Source organism: Garra rufa, chromosome 5 (genome assembly GCF_049309525.1).
Source record: "Garra rufa chromosome 5, GarRuf1.0, whole genome shotgun sequence".
Lineage (NCBI taxonomy): Eukaryota > Metazoa > Chordata > Actinopteri > Cypriniformes > Cyprinidae > Garra > Garra rufa.
Window position 1 is genome coordinate 49,395,657 of NC_133365.1, and position 12,446 is coordinate 49,408,102.

Sequence of the window (12,446 nt, forward strand, 5' to 3'; positions counted from 1 at the left end):
ATAGCGGTCGGACTGTTTCAGCTCGGTGAGGGCGGCTCTAAAGTAAGGCGCTCATGTCAATCAACTATCGTGGGAGTGGCCTCTGTTGGTGTGTCGTCACCAAGGGGCAACCTCCCGCTCTCTCTATTGAAACCAACACGGAAGTGTCTTAAAATGCAATTCATCGACTGGCCGCTAGAGACTGGCTGCAAAAGAGAGTCAGTCCCATTGACTCCCCATGTTAAAATGGCCAACTTTACAGCAGAAAAAAGTATGTTTATAGCCTGGTTCAAAAAATGGTTTTGGTCTATATAGCTAGTTTTGCCCATATGTCAACTGTGAGGGGGGTGAATTTTTTTATAACTCATCCGTTTAAGTTATATTAAGCCTTAAAGTTCAGCATAATTAAGGGCGTGGCCACTTGAGTGACAGGGGGATTGCCGCTGCTGTCACCACTGTCGCGCTAGGCGGGCGTGGTTTCAGCAACCAGCTCCACCCACGTCCCGCCTTTTTGCCCATTTTTGATTATCCGGGAGTGACGCGCGGTGACGTGATTCCAAGATGGCGACGGCCGAATCCCGCCCACAACAGGCTTCAAAATAGCGCTTCAGAGTCCTACGGGTGACGTCACGGATACTACGTCCATATTTTTTACAGTCTATGGTCGTCACAAAGACAAGAAGCTGAGAATGACCTGATTTTAAAAAGGGGATACTACTATTAAAGATTAAAAAAAAAACACTGGGTGGATTTTTATCATTGTAGGGTGTTTGTGTACACAAACTGCCAACACACATTAATGTTCAAAGTGAGTTTTGCATCTGATGACCCCTTTAAGATTATGAGTAACATAAATGCTGTCAAGTGTCTCCATTTTTTCTGCTATGTCTATAAAACTAGTCTAGCTGAATATTCGGTCATGCCTAGAACTTGTAGTTGTGAAGTGACCCAGCTGCCCCCGGAAACGCCTCCACAAAATCATCACTACCACATCCTTTGAGTCATTTCCCAGCACGCTATTTTAACTCCTCAAGCTTTCCTTTCATCTGCCATTAAACATACTTTTTCCCAGTGGAGCACAGAGAGCAATTTTCATGCACATGTGATCCGTTTTTAGTCTTTCTCTCTCTTCTAAAACGTAATCGTCGTGTTTTAATTTTGTGCATTTGGTTGATTAGCTTTAGTCCTAAAGAGGGTTTTCGTCTTACCTGTCGATCCACACGTAATGAATTCGATAGGGGGCCCTTACGCCCCCCATCACTGTCTAATCAAGATTATTTATGAGTATCTGAGTGCTATTACAGTAGAAGTGGGCAGCTGTATGAGACTGCAGATGTAACGTATCTGGTCTTCCCTGTCATCATGAACTCTTGCACCACACTTCATGGACTACAATCCCCATAAGCCACTGCACCAATCACTGCACACATCTGTTCCTCATTTCCCACTGATCTGATTGCTGCAAACACCTGTTTCACATTTACTGACTGCATTTAAGCCACTCTCACACACAGCCACCTTGCGAAGTCTAATTGTTCCCATGGTCATTATTCTAAGCGTGTTTCTCTGGATTGGATTGCCTGTGTATGACTCTGGACTGTGTACCCCGTTATTGATTCCTGCTGCCTGCCATTGTTGGATTGCCTGTGTATGACTCTGGACTGTGTACCCCGTTATTGATTCCTGCTGCCTGCCATTGTTGGATTATCTGTGTATGACTCTGGACTGTGTACCCCGTTATTGATTCCTGCTGCCTGCCATTGTGACCAAGGCTTGAGTATTGAACTGTTTCCCGGATTACCTACGTTGTTCCTGTTTTCTGGCGTTTACTCCTGTCTGTTGACTATTCTAATAAAGCCTTGCAATTGGATCCGCACGTCTCTGACTCCTCCCTGTGACAGAAGACTTCGCCAAACCAGGATCCAGCGGCTTTGTTTCACCCCCAGCATTATAACATGGACCCAGTCGACCAACTTCTGCTCCTCCGACAGGAAGACCTCCCCATTGAGGATTATATACTCCAGTTCCGTAAGTTTTCTCTCCAAGTACCCTTTTATGATGAAGTGTGGCTGAAGGACTTATTCCGCCGGGGACTTAATGAGCCAACCAAGTCAATGTTGCCAGGAGGGGAATTCAGATGTCCACTAAGGGACGTAATGGACTATGCACTATTGTTATGTGGCTCTCCGCTTACTGTGGAGGTTCTAGAAGAGCCACAGTACAAGATGTCTGCTAGCTTCGAGCCACAGCACAAGAGGTCTGCTAGCCCAGAACCACAGCAGCCACACTTTACCACGGGGTGGCAAAGGTTAATTTCTAGCGTGGAGGACCCACCGCTGCTGTCGGCTCGAGCAGCTGGTCTCCCAACCAGCCCTCCAGTGACTGCGCCGCCAGAGCGCCCTCCAGTGACTGCGCCGCCAGAGCGCCCTCCAGTGACTGCGCCGCCAGAGCGCCCTCCAGTGACCGCTCGCTCAGAGCCTGCTCTTCCAGAGTCTCCGCTGGAGACGCCCAGCCCTCCTGAATCTCCGCTGGGGTCGTCCAGTTCTCCAGAGCCCGCTCCTCAAGAGCGTCGTCCAGAGCCCGCTTCACAAGAGCGTCGTCCAGAGCCCGCTTCACAAGAGCTCCGCTCCACTCCGCTGGTTCAGCCCTGCCTTCCAGACACTCCGCTGGTTCAGCCCTGCCTTCCAGACACTCCGCTGGTTCAGCCCTGCCTTCCAGAGACTCCGCTGGTTCCGCCCAGCCTTCCAGAGACCCCGCTGGTTCCGCCCAGCCTTCCAGACACTCCGCTGGTTCAGCCCTGCCTTCCAGAGACTCCGCTGGTTCCGCCCAGTCTTCCAGAGACTCCGCTGGTTCTGCCAAGCCTTCCAGAGACTCCGCTGGTTCCGCCCAGCCTTCCAGAGACTCCGCTGGTTCCGCCCAGCCTTCCAGAGACTCCGCTGGTTCTGCCCAGCCTTCCAGAGACTCCGCTGGTTCCGCCCAGCCTTACAGACACTCCGCTGGTTCAGCCCTGCCTTCCAGAGACTCCTCTGGTTCCGCCCAGCCTTCCAGACACTCCGCTGGTTCAGCCCTGCTTTCCAGACACTCCGCTGATTCAGCCCTGCCTTCCAGAGACCCCGCTGGTTCCGCCCAGCCTTCCAGAGACTCCGCGGGTTCCGCCCAGTCTCCCAGACAATCCGCTGGTTCAGCCCTGCCTTCCAGAGCCTCCGCTGGTTCCGCCCAGCCTTCCAGAGACTCCGCTGGTTACATCCAGTCGTCCTGAGATTCCTGTCTGCCCGGTTCTGGTCACGGAGCTCAAGCATGGACTGTTCCCACCCACCCTCCCTGCTGCTCCAGTCCTGCCACCTCTGTCTCCTGACAGTCCCTCTACTCACCCCCATCCCACCTTCGTGGCAGAGGACTTGCCGTGGGACTGCCAGTCGCCATCGGTGTCCAGACTGAAGGACCCCTCACCATCACCTCCAGTCTCAGAGTCCTGGACTCCACCTCGGTCCTCCGACCCTGCGGCTCCACCCCGGCTCTGTGCTCCCTCGTCTCCGTTGTCGGCCGTCGGCCCAACAGCTCCTCCGGGCTCCATCGTCTCTCCGGCTCCGCCCCGGTCAGTCGTCACCCCACCTTCGCCTCTGGACTCTACTCCTCCGGCTGCGCCTCGTCACTCCGTCCTGCCGGCTCTGTGGACCTCCTCCCTCCCGTGGGCACAGCCTCGATCCTCTGTCACTCCGGCTCCGCTGCGTACCTCCGGACCTCCATCTCCGCCGGGGTCGCCAGAGCCTTGGGTTCCGCCTTGGCCCTCCGGATCCTCTGTGTCGCCCAGGACCATCGACTCTCCGGTTCCGCCTCGGGCTCCACCGGCTCTACCTCCGTCGGTCGGCCCCATGCAGGAGCCAAACCCTTCCTCCTCCATGGCTTCTCCCTCCGTCGGCTCCACCTCATTTCGTGGTTCCAGTACCACTACATGGACCTGGCCCTCCATCCCTCCCCCTGTTCCGCCTCCGCTCCACCACCCTCAAGATTGTTAAGGTGGTTAGAGCGTCTGGAAGCCGCTCCTTGCGGAGGGGCTATGTAACGTATCTGGTCTTCCCTGTCATCATGAACTCTTGCACCACACTTCATGGACTACAATCCCCATAAGCCACTGCACCAATCACTGCACACATCTGTTCCTCATTTCCCACTGATCTGATTGCTGCAAACACCTGTTTCACATTTACTGACTGCATTTAAGCCACTCTCACACACAGCCACCTTGCGAAGTCTAATTGTTCCCATGGTCATTATTCTAAGCGTGTTTCTCTGGATTGGATTGCCTGTGTATGACTCTGGACTGTGTACCCCGTTATTGATTCCTGCTGCCTGCCATTGTTGGATTGCCTGTGTATGACTCTGGACTGTGTACCCCGTTATTGATTCCTGCTGCCTGCCATTGTTGGATTATCTGTGTATGACTCTGGACTGTGTACCCCGTTATTGATTCCTGCTGCCTGCCATTGTGACCAAGGCTTGAGTATTGAACTGTTTCCCGGATTACCTACGTTGTTCCTGTTTTCTGGCGTTTACTCCTGTCTGTTGACTATTCTAATAAAGCCTTGCAATTGGATCCGCACGTCTCTGACTCCTCCCTGTGACAGCAGATGTGTTAGACCTCCTCAGGTAACGCTGTCACATCACTCTAATGTTAGAATCAATCACACAGTAATTGAGTCAATAGGAACTGCTCAAGCTTAAGTTTTTTCGCAAGTGATAATTAAGTCAAAAAAGGGCATTTTTATAATTGTTTTTACTGTTCTTAAAGGAATAGCAAAATCGAAAATGAAAATCCTGTCATATTTGTTTATCTTGTTGTTCTGTAAAACACAAATGGAGGTTGTTGTTTTTTTTATAGCAGAATGTGAAAGCTGCGCTTTTCCATACAATGATAATAAATGGTGAGCATGATTGTGAATCATGGATTGATGTATGGAAGTGACTAATAAGTCTGACTATCTAAAACTATGTAAAAACGAACATTTTGTTAATACTTTAAAATCATTATTCATGCAGTTTTTATTACTTCATATTAATTGAAAATTACATGGAGTATTTGTAATTTAAATTCCTTTCTCACACCGTAAGACCAATACAAATTAACTGGGGAAGGCAAAAAGTTGATTAAAAATAGTAAAAAACATATATATTGAGGTCAGTTACAGTATACCTAATACCTACATTTATTTAACATATTTTGTCTATGTACGAATCAGGGGGAATTTGATTCAGGAGATTAATTGTTCTTTTCATTTTATTTTTTTAAATTAATCACATAATGTGTTAAATCTTAATGTGAAGGGTCACAATTTGAACCTGAAATGTCAGACATTCCAGTTTCTACAGAACCTGCCACCATTGAGTGCTAATTAGTTTAATGCCCACTGTAGGACCATGGAAGCCTTTTTCCGCCACTGAAAAAAAAAAGTTACTTTTACCTCAGAAATGCATGATATAAACTTGCAATTGTTATAAAGTCACAATTGCAATAAATAAAATAAAGTTGCAAGTTTTTATGTTTATCTTTATATAAACTCACAATTGTAAGTTATAAAGTCTAATTTTGAGGGGGAAAAAAGACTGATATGTTCTCACAATTGCGAGTTTATATCTCACAATTCTGACTTAATAACTTATAAAGCCAGAATTGCAAGATATAAATCTCAATTTTTACTTGTGATATAAACTCAGAATCGTGAAAAATAAAGTCACAATTGCAAGAAATGAAATAAAACTGCAAGTTTTTATCTTGCAATCCTGACTTTTTTTTTTTGCAATTTAGATTTTTTTTTAGATTTTTTTTTTTTTTTTTTACTTTTTTTCATTGTGAGATATAAACTCGCAACTGTGAGTTATAAAGTCAGAATTATGAGATATAAATTAAAAATTCTGACTTTTTTCTCAGAATTGCATGATATAAACTCAAAGTTAGAATTGGGAGATAAAAACTTACAATCTATAGTTTGCTGTAGTTTATATCTCACAATTCAGATTTTTTTTCTCGCAATTCTAACTTTTTTTTTTCAGAATTGTGAGATATAAACTTGTTATTGCAAGTTTGTATCTCACAATTCTGACTTAACTCGCAGCTGCGTGTTAGAAAGTCAGAACTGTGAGTTCATATCCCCAATTCTGACTTAATTTCTCAGGATTGCTAGTTTATATCACACAATTCTGACTTAATTTCTCAGAATTGCTAGTTTATGTCTCACAATTCTGACTTTATAATTTGCAATTGTGAGTTTCTATCTCACAATTCTGCAAAAAAAAGTCAGAATTGCAAGTTTGTAGCATGCAATTCTAAAAAAAAGTCAAAATTGTGAGACGTAAACTCACAATTGCAAGAAAAAAACCTGAATTGTAATTGAGATAAAAGGTCAGTGGTGGAAACAGGCTTCCATAGTTGGACAGAATGTCCAATTATGATTAATAATTCACTGCTCCGTCCACAACGCTTTTTGGGAGGTAAGGCTCAGTCATAATACGACCAAATGATGAAGTCACAATGAAGAAAAAGAATCATTTATGTTCTCTATATTTTTGCAGACAGCTGCAGAGTAAACAAAAACTTTTCCTGTCGAGCAATTAGGTGCCTGTGCCTATATAAACACTGCTTTGAATTGCCTGTTTTTGTCACCTTCGGATTCCATTCGACCCACAGGACTTCAACGGCCCTGTTTGCTTCCACAGACATTAGTATTGAACCGCCGTCCAGATCCCCTTGAGTGGAATTTTAACCTCCAAATATTGTGAGAGTCTTACTTTATCAAGAACCATAAAGAAATGTCAAGACATTCATCTTGCTGAGTCGACTTTTAATCTCCTCTGGGAGTTGTATGATATAAAATAAATGCTGGACTGCTGTACACACAAAATCAAAGCTGTGCTGACCTGCACCTCTTTGGGGTTTCGGACAGCAATATTAGCCTGTGTTTTAGATTCCTAGAGAAGCAGGTAGCTGGAATGAGGGATAATGTTGCATAAGTACATATTCGTGCCACCATTGCACTGCGTACTTACTGTCGGCAGTTGTCATGACTGCAGGAAGGATAAGTGGGTCAGATATACTGTATTTTCCATTGAAGGCATCTACCGCAGCCATTGCTACAATATGGCCTTGTGCCATCATTCAGGAATCCATTCACTGCAATCTTGCTGAAGGTTAAACAGCATCAAAACTTGGTCCAAAAGACTTCAACACCATTTCTATCCCTAGGCAGTATATTGATTTGTTAATCATATGCATGATCTTTTACTGACATACTGATTATGCTACATTGTGCATAATGCATAAAGGTGTAAACTCTTTTCTTTGTACTGAAATTAAGTTTAGTGGAGATGTAACAAAAGACTTGATGTTTTTTAAATAGCCATTCGTCTAGTAATCTAGTTACAAGGCAAGAAATTGTGTAATCTAGTTTGTACTGGGCGTTGTGCAATATAAATATTGTTGCTTGTTATGTTCCTCATTTGTAAGACGTTTTGGATAAAAGCATCTGCTCAAGGAATAAGTATAATGTAATGCTCCCTGCTATTGGTAATTGAATGAGGAACATTCTCATTTGAGAGCAATAATGGACAATTTCTGTGGCCCTGAGTATAAGAGGTATCATGCATTACTTTTAGTCAATGTGTTTCTGTTTGTTCTGTCATTTTTATGGAGGAGCACTGAAAAAGAACTGTGCTTAAATGTGCACTTGTAGTGTATTTTAAATAAGTGCATTTTTAAGAAAACTGTATTTGCAGATAATAAAATATTAATGAATGAAATAAAAGGCAATTTAATGGGATAGTTCACCCCATTTTGTCATCATTTATTCACCCTCATGTTGTTCCTACGGAGCTCACACATTACATACAGGAGAAAAAAAGTGCGCACATTTTAGTAATTTGTTCCCTCAGTTTACTAAATCATGCGCCCAATATAATAATTTCAAGTAAAACAAGGGAACGAATTAGAAAACTGTGCACAATTTAGTAAAACAAGGGAACGAATTAGAATTAGTGAAACGAGGGAACGAGTTAGTAAATTGTGTGCGTGAGTTAGTAAATTGTACACGCGATTTAGTAAAACGAGGTAAGTAAAAGTAAAATTTTGTAAAATTAAGAAATTAGTAAATTGTGCTCATGATTGAGTCAAATGTGAGAAAGAATTTGTAAATCGTGTGCGGGATTTAGTAAAACAAGGGAACAAATAAGTAAATTGTGCGTATAATTTAGTAAAAGATAAGAACAAATTAGTAAATTGTGCACTCGATTTAGTAAAACGAGGAAACAAATGAATAAATTGTGCACACGATTTAGTAAAACAAGGGAACGAATTAGAATTAGTGAAACGAGGGAACGAGTTAGTAAATTGTGTGCGTGAGTTAGTAAATTGTACACGCGATTTAGTAAAACGAGGTAAGTAAAAGTACAATTTTGTAAAATTAAGAAATTAGTAAATTGTGCTCATGATTGAGTCAAATGTGAGAAAGAATTTGTAAATCATGTGCGGGATTTAGTAAAACAAGGGAACAAATAAGTAAATTGTGCGTATAATTTAGTAAAAGATAAGAACAAATTAGTAAATTGTGCACTCGATTTAGTAAAACGAGGAAACAAATGAATAAATTGTGCACACGATTTAGTAAAACAAGGGAACGAATTACAATTAGTGAAACGAGGGAACGAGTTAGTAAATTGTGTGCGTGAGTTAGTAAATTGTACACGCGATTTAGTAAAACGAGGTAAGTAAAATTTTGTAAAATTAAGAAATTAGTAAATTGTGCTCATGATTGAGTCAAATGTGAGAAAGAATTTGTAAATCATGTGCGGGATTTAGTAAAACAAGGGAACAAATAAGTAAATTGTGCGTATAATTTAGTAAAAGATAAGAACAAATTAGTAAATTGTACACTCGATTTAGTAAAACGAGGAAACAAATGAATAAATTGTGCAAACGATTTAGTAAAACGAGGAAACAAATGAATAAATTGTGCACACGATTTAGTAAAACGAGGAAACAAATGAATAAATTGTGCACTCGATTTAGTAAAACGAGGAAACAAATGAATAAATTGTGCACACGATTTAGTAAAACGAGGGAACAAATTAATAAATAGTGCGCACAATTTAGTAAAATGAGGGAACGAGTTAGTAAATTGTGCATGATTTAGTAAAAAAGAATAAATTAGAATTAGTGAAATCGAGGGAATATGCTAGTAAACTGTGTGCGTGTGAAGGGAACGAGTTAGTAAATTGTGCTTGTAATTTAGTAAAACGAATTAGTAAACTGTGCACGATTTAGTAACACAGGAAATGAATTAGAATTTGTGAAACGAGAGAACAAATTTGTGAAAACGAGGAAAATGCGTTAGTAAATTAACGTAACGAGGGAACGAATGAGTAAATAGTGCGTTTTTTTGTAAAATGAGGAAATGAGTTAGTAAATTGTGCACATAATTTAGTTAAATGAGGTAACAAATTAGTAAATCGTTTTTAGAAAACTAGAGAACTAATTAGTAAATCATGCACCTGATTTAGTAAAACAAGGGAACAAGTTAGTAAATGATGCGCACAATTTAGTAAAACGAGGGAACGAATTAGTAAATCATGCATGCAATTTAGTAAAACAAAGGGAACACGTTAGTAAATGATGTGTATGATTTTGTAAAATGAGGGAACAAATTAGTAAATTGTGTGTACGATTTAGTAAAATGAGGGAACAAATTTGCAAACTGTGCGCACGATTTAGTAAAACAAGAGAACAAGTTAGTAAATTGTGTGCGTGATTTAGTAAAACGAAGAAACAATTTAGTAAATCGTGCTTGTGATTTAATAAAACGAGAGAATGAATTAGTAAATTGTGCATATGATTTAGTAAAACGAGGGAACAAATTAGTAAACTTTGCACACGATTTAGTAAAACAAGAGAACGAGTTAGTAAATTGTGTGTGTGATTTAGTAAAACGAAGGAACGAGCTAGTACATCGTGTGTGTGGTTTAGTTAAAGGAATGGATTAGTAACTCATGCACACAGTTTAGTAAAACTAGGGAACAAATGAGTAAATCATGCACACCCATTTGAGTTAAACGATGGAACGAATTAGTAAATTGTGCACGTGATTTAGTGAAACAAGAGAATTAATTAGTAAGTCATGCACACGATTTAGTAAAACAAAGGGAATAAGTTAGAAAATGATGTGCATGATTAGTAAAATGAAGGAATGAATTTGTAAATCATGCACGCGATTTAGTAAAACAAAGGGAACAAGTTAGTAAATAATGTGCATGATTTAGTAAAACGAGGGAATGAATTAGAAAATCGTGCACACGATTTCGTAAAATGAGGGAACAAATTAGAAATCTGTGCACATGATTTAGTAAAACATGGGAATTAATTAGTAAATTGTGTGCACAATTTAGTAAAATGTTGGAATGAATTAGTAAACCTTACGCACCATTTAGTAAAATAAGGAAACGAATTATAAAAACGTGCACACAATTTAGTAAAATGAGGAAACCAATTAGTAAATCATGTGCAAAATTTTGAAAAACGAGAATCGAATTAGAAAATCGTGCGCACAACTTAGTAAAACAGGGGAACAAATTATGAAATTCGGAACAAAATAATAGATCATGCACACAATTTAGTAAAATGGGGGAACAAATTAGAAAAACATACGCACGATATTGTTAAATAGTTTTTTGTTTGTTTGTTTGTTTTCTACTATGGCTTTCAGCAGCTGTTTGGTTACCAAAATTCTTCTAAATATCTTCCTTTGTGTTCAGCAGAAGAATGAATTCATACAGGTTTGGAACAACTTGAGGGTGAGTAAATGTACTGTAAAAGAGTACAGTTCCATAATGATGTCCATTAGCACACTTAAGTATACTTTATGTACTTTGTTAAAAAGGTCAAATTAAAAAAATATATCATTTTGTTTTAATGCTTTAAAGAAGGCGGCTTATTTTGATGCACTTAGTTTGATCACAATAAAGCAGGTAATTTTAACTGTAGCTATGTTATGCAGTATTACATTAATAACAGTTCATATATTACATTAAATGTACTAAATTGCAACTTCATCATTACCTGTGTGAAATTACACATATATTTAAATACATGACATAAATTTTTTACTAGAAATTACATTAAATTTTAGTTTACTATAAATGATCCGGCAGTGCATTTTAAACCAAATTAAACCAAGACAATAGAAGTAATTATGAAATTGTAAATATATATGTACTTAAGTCCCATTTAAGTGAGCCAAAAAAGCACTCTTGATTTCAACTAACTGCATTTGAAATAAATTTAAACTATAATTCATTTAATTGCAAATAACATGCAATTAAGTGTCCGAAAACAGTACATTCAGTTCACACTTAAGTATATTCTTTAAAAGTATATTATTTCCTGATTCATGAGGCCTTTTCATACATGTTAGTCATCAGCATGGAATAAGAATGCTGTTGTAGTTAGCAGTAGTGGTCTGACATGAGCTGTGCTGTGGGTGACGCAAGTTCACGCAAGTATGGCTTGTCATTTACTGATCCTGTTCACCCCTTTGTATTTCCAGCCCTTTCTCCACTGCCCTGTCAATAAAAAGTAGCAATAAGGCCAAAAAATGCAATAATAGATTTCAACAGAGCATGAAAATTTAACTCCAATGATTTTTTTTACATCCTAGACGAAGTATTATGTTGGCTTATTATGCTGAGCGTTAGCCCCCAGCAGCAAAACGAATGCATTAGCTGGTTTTCAATGCATACTTGTATTTTAGTGGACTAAAATGCTACTAAATGCATACTGATTTGTCTCTGCTGGAAAATTAGGCTGTTGGTTTTGGTTTGAAACAACATTTGGTTTTGGAACATCCTAGCTGCTTTCTAACAACATCTTCGACACCCAAATAACCCTGCTACTTTACTAGCTGGTCATATTAGTTTATGGTGGTCGAGTTAGACCATATAAGTTTATGGTGGTTTTCAGTTGGACCAAACAATAACTGGGTAGAAACCAACCGTGCTCCAAACACGTGTGCGAAGTTTCGTGGGGTACCTGAAGTACATTTTACAAGAAAATACTACTTCAGTCATTCTACTTCAAAATTTCATATTTATTTTCAATATTTTACTTTCCTTTTTTGTGTAATTGTGAAATTTACTAGCAATTTCTGAGTGAAATTGTAACTTCGGAGTGCTGGTGAAAGATGTTGACTGCAAGAAATATTAATTTTAGTGCTGTCAAACGATTAATCGCGATTAATCGCAACTAAAATAAAAGTTTTTCTGTACATAATTTATATGTGTGTGTTGTGTGTATATATTTATTATGTATATAAATACACACACATGCATGTATATGTTTAAGAAAAATATGTTTATATTTATTCCATATATTTATATATATAATATATAAATATATATATATATATATATATATATATATATATATATAT